Consider the following 5158-nt stretch of genomic DNA (forward strand, 5'->3'; position numbering starts at 1 on the left):
CCTCTATGTATTGATTCTTGGTTTTAAGTAAAAAAAGCCTTTGGCTGTTTTTTTTCCTATGTGACTACTTCTTCGTCAACTTCCAGGGGGCATAATATAGGGTGTTTGGCCTTGGCCCTGGCCCATTTTCTTGGACCTTTGTCTATTCTGTGATGGATACAGTTTGCTGGTTCAACAGCTGGGGCATTTATCAATCTGTTCCTAAAGTGAGTTATACAGTTTGATCGAAGTAACACATTGACTACAATCACAAAGATGAAACCCTTATCCCTTCACACAGGGGTTCCCCTGTTCCCGAGGACCAGGCAGCTGCCAAGTGGGGGGCAACTTCAGGACCCAGAGAACTGTCTCCTTTCCTTGCAGCCTGCTGCTTTTTATTCAAACACCTTGGTCAGGTTTAAGCCAGTTTACAAATTGGCCAAGGGCTGAACCCTGACCGTTGTGTGAGGTTTAAACGTAACACTTGAGTATATGTGCATGCCTGGCACCTGCTGAGGCCCTGCCAGCATGAAGGACCCAAGCATGCAACAGACCTTGCAGTTGTCACCTGGGAGTGTTGCAGCAGCACCCCAAAGCCTTGGTGAAGCCCTGCCAGCATGGTGGACCCCACCACCCAGGAGAGCTGTGTGCTTGCTGCCTGAACCTGTGAGGGTAATGGGTGCACAAGATCTCCAGCCAGCTGGGTAATCACGTGTCTGCTGTCCCAAAGCATAACCTTCACTGGCATTGAAACTGTTCCCCATGCCAGCACATGGGACCAGGCAGACACACATCCTTTTCCTTGCTATCCTTCTTCCCTTCTCACCAGGATCCTGACAACGACACCAAATGTAATGCACTGGTGTGAGGGCTTGTTATGGATCCCAACAAAAAAGGCACTCAGAGCCCACAACGTAGTAATTAAAATAGCCTTTACTGGACATGATACAAGAAAGGGTATGGCATTAGATAATCCTACACCCCTTCAGATGCTGCAAACACCAAGTTATACATCACTGCACAGCTATCTAGTCAGGCCACAGCACCCTGTACAGATCCCATGCATGCTGAGGTTCACCAGCACCCTAGTCTTCAGGGCTTTTATAGGATTTTCCTAGGAAAATCCTATACTTTACGCATCATTTTGCTGTCAAGCAAAAGGCTGTTAACATGAGAACATGCTGTTTCTAAGACAAAGACACGGTGGTGGCATAACCACCAGGGACCCAGTGGAAGTCACCTATGGGCTCCTCAGTCAGGATTGGCCCAATAAGTTTATCTTGCAGCCAGGTGATACGTGCAGCAGAGCACAGATCTTCTCCCACCTACTCAGATCAGCTGTCAGGTGAACAGTGTTTCTGTGAAGACCTCCTAATTCACAATTGCTCCTTCTATTTCTCTCTTGTTACTTTAGAATAAAAAAGCAGGTCAGCTGTTTAGGCAGTAGGGGTCTGGGTTCTCCCCATCCCTTCCCCCCCCATTGCTCCCCCTTCTCTCCTGTTCTGCTGTGACAGAGGGCACATGCTTCAAACACAGCACATAAGGCCAGCTCCAGTGAGAACATTCTGCAGCTGTGTCAATATTTGAGTTTGGATAGGCACCAAAGAGAGAACAGTAGGAAGCACTGCAGCTTCAAATATGAGCCCCCTCACATGCCTGTGCTTCAAGCACTCAGAGAAGACTTAGCTCACGTGCTCCCTAACTATAGAGAAAATAATTAATTAAAAATTAAGACATCCAAAGGTTTATTAACTGAATTCACCTTCCATCTTTACACCACATCAAAGTTTCATGGATCTCACTCTAGCATCTTGTCTTAAAACTGGTCATAAAAGTTTATGGAAAAAAAAAAAAGTAGAAACCACAAAGAGCAGCTTTTCGGGGTGTCACATAACTGCATTCATAGCACCCCAAAAGGGAACTGTGCTACTTATGATTTCCTGGTGCCTCTATATTTTCCTCTTGTGCAGGGGGCATATGAAACCCAGAGAATTTAAAGCCACTAAGCAAGACTGAACAAAAAAATTTGGGGAATTGCAGATGTTTGAGAGGCATAAGACAGAGAGCAAGAATAGCTAAAACTGAGGATTCAGCAAATGACAGTCGTGTTCCTGTAACACGTGAAAAGAGAGTGCAGAGCATGCAAGTCTGAAAGACCTCTGTTAGGTCTGGTATTGTCAGTCTCTTCCTAGGAGGTCAAGCTCACATAGCATTGGGAAATGTGCCCTTCCTTCCTGCAACAGGACTAATTTACATCAGCATGCCTCAGCTGGCAAACAGGCACTGAAGAAGATGGAGCAGAGGGGATATTGGGGTGTAGTTATGGTGGTGCAGGGACAGGAAAGAAGTGGAAGAGAGGAAGCAAGAATGTGAGAAGAGAAACAAGGGGAAAAAATTAATGAACCCAACTTGAATGTGGAGAGGAAATGGAAAATCTTCTGAGCAGGGATGAACTAGTCAACCTTTATGTGGAGAGGTGAGGAGCCTTTCAGCTGGGGACAGTGAAAATTGCACCGTGAGACACAAAACTATCCTTTTCATGTCCTCACACAAACTGTCCAGTCACTGTAAGTGCAGGCAGCTGACAGCAAGCAAGCCAGGTGACAGCTGAGAAGGAACACTCAGCCCTAGCTCCAAGGCAGGAGTTTGCTTCTGCTAATTGTGAAAAATGCTCTTCGTATTACAAGACACCTTGTAAACACTTGGGAAGCTGCTTACCAGTACTGTCTGGCACCAGCACGACCTTCAAATGATCAGAAGTGTTGCTTAGCTCGAAGAGTAAAAGCCCAGGAAAGTGCTTGAATAGTAACAAGTAATTAAAAAACTTGAAAGGAAGGCACTGTTGAAAGTCGCTGCTTTGAGACTTTTCCTGAATCCCTGCAGTGCACTGTCACTGACTGACAATGTAACACAGGCAGAACAGAAGCACTGCTCATTAACACTGTGTCTTCTCTAAGAAGTTATTCCCATCAGCAGCCAATGCCTTCCCTGCACCAGGCCCAGCATACAGCATGTGTAGGCTCATAGCTTCAATGAGCAGCTACTGCAAAGCCCCACGTTTACACAGGCAGCTACCTTCAAGACTGCTAATTCTGCCTGGGGCTGAGCCACAGGGCCTTGTTGGTAACACAGAGATGAGAGAGATAGGTTTTGTTTTGTTTTTTTATCTCATTTAATAAGTATAGAAGAAGATCAGCCAGGGCATGTTGGGACAGCCAGGTATCTGTCTTGACTTCTACCACTTCTGCCACTGCTCCAAAGCCCATCCCCTCCTGGATGATGACCATGTCACTCAGTGAGGCCTCAGCCTACATCATAATCCATTTGTCCTCATGCTCAAAGGATGATTTTGATTATGTCCTTTGCTGATGGACACATGCCCTTTCTCTCATGTGCCCCAGGACCTGGTAAGACCCTTGAGACTGGTAAGTAGCAATGCAGGGCTGCTGGCTGTGATCAGCACCTCAGCCTCACTTGCTGGCCTCAGCACCTACACCATGAGCAGGGTGGGCTCTGTGACAATCCCCTCCTGCTGGCTCTTCCTCTGTGGCGAATTTCTTGCTGCCTGGGGTAGGTCCACAGCAACTGAGGACACCACAATGGCGAGTTCCTCAGAGTCCTTTCCCACCTTGTGGGTGAGCACATGGTGTGCAAGTCTCTGGGGAAGGGTCTAGCCCATGCCACAGAGCTTGCATTTGCAGGGCTTGCCAGCCAGGTGGGATTTCTGATGGCACCACAGCTTAGTGGCCAGGGTGTAGGACTCGCTGCACTGCTCGCAGCTGAAAGTGCACTCCCTCATGTGCAGGCACATGTGGTTGCACAAGGAGCTGGGGTTGGCCAGGTGATACCCACATATCACACTGGCACCCCTTGGGACCAGCTGGGCATGCAGAGAGAGAGCCAGTGCACAAAGGCCTTGCCACACTGCTGGCAGGACAAGGGGTGCCGGCTGGTGTGCAGAACCTGGTGCTCCTGCAAGTCTCATTTGAGGCAGCAAGCCTTGTCACACTGGGTGCACTGGAATGGTCACACAGCCCTGTGGGCCAACACGTGGGCCTTGAAGCTCCCCTCTGAACTATAGCTCTTGCCACACTCTGTGTGCAGGAAGGGCTTGTGGCCAGGGTGGACAAAGAGGTGCTTCTTGGGGTGGCACAGCCACAGGAAGGCTTTATCATACCACCAGTGCTTGATCATCTCCTTTTGGGACAGGGCTTTTAGTGGGGGGCCTGGGCTGCCAGAATAATCCTCCACCAGCTCCGTATACTACTCCTGCCACTCAGGCCCCTCCAGTGAGCCCTTTCCCCCATGCTCTGGGGATGCCAGTCTGAAGTTTTTGGAAGCTTTCCTCTCCTTTTAACAAACCTCTACAGTCTCTCCTTCTGTTGGACTGGGCTTCTGGGGTTCCTGCCCAGTTGCCCTGACACCACAGTCCTGCAGGCACTTCTGGAGTGGGCTGGCCAGAGCATGCACCTTGGCTTGCCAACCAAGGGAGCACTGAATCAAACCCTCCTTGAGGGAGACAACACAACCAGGTTTCCAGGACTTGCTGCCTTCTGTCCCATTTCCACTTTTTCTGCTGCAGATCTGGGATCCACACCCTTATCCAATTTTTCTTTGCACCTGCCACTGGTCGTAATTGTTGAGATAGGCTCAACATGCTGATTCTCAGTCTCCAGCACCCTGGCTTGGCATGGCTTATGCTTGGAAGCTTCTGGCAGCCTGTGGAAATGTTTGGTGGACAGCCTGCTAACAGGGTCATTGAAGACTGTGGTTTCATCAGCTACCACCCTAGAGACCTCGGGATCCCCTGCACAAACACAAAGGCACGATGGGTGAATTAACGCTGGCTGTTATGTGATATGATTGCTACTGGATAAGAGGAGGATGAACGATGGAGATGGATACTCTGCTATGCAATAATCCTGGGGCCCTGCCATGAGAACCATTACTTTTATGATCTTTTTTCCTTTTAAACTGGGGAAGAGGGACAAATCTCTGATTTCTCACCACAGACAGTACCCGTGCAGTGTTTCACGAGCAGTATTTTTAGGAGGTATCGTTATGACTGGCACAAAACAGGGCGACACGCTCTTTTCTCGACTGGTAGCTCCTAAAAGCGACGCAAGGTCCGGACCGCCGTCCCGCAGGGGCTGCAGGGCGCACACATGCCGGGGACGGC

This window comes from Corvus brachyrhynchos, unplaced genomic scaffold (assembly GCF_000691975.1).
Source record: "Corvus brachyrhynchos isolate BGI_N302 unplaced genomic scaffold, ASM69197v1 scaffold115, whole genome shotgun sequence".
Taxonomy (NCBI): Eukaryota; Metazoa; Chordata; class Aves; order Passeriformes; family Corvidae; genus Corvus; species Corvus brachyrhynchos.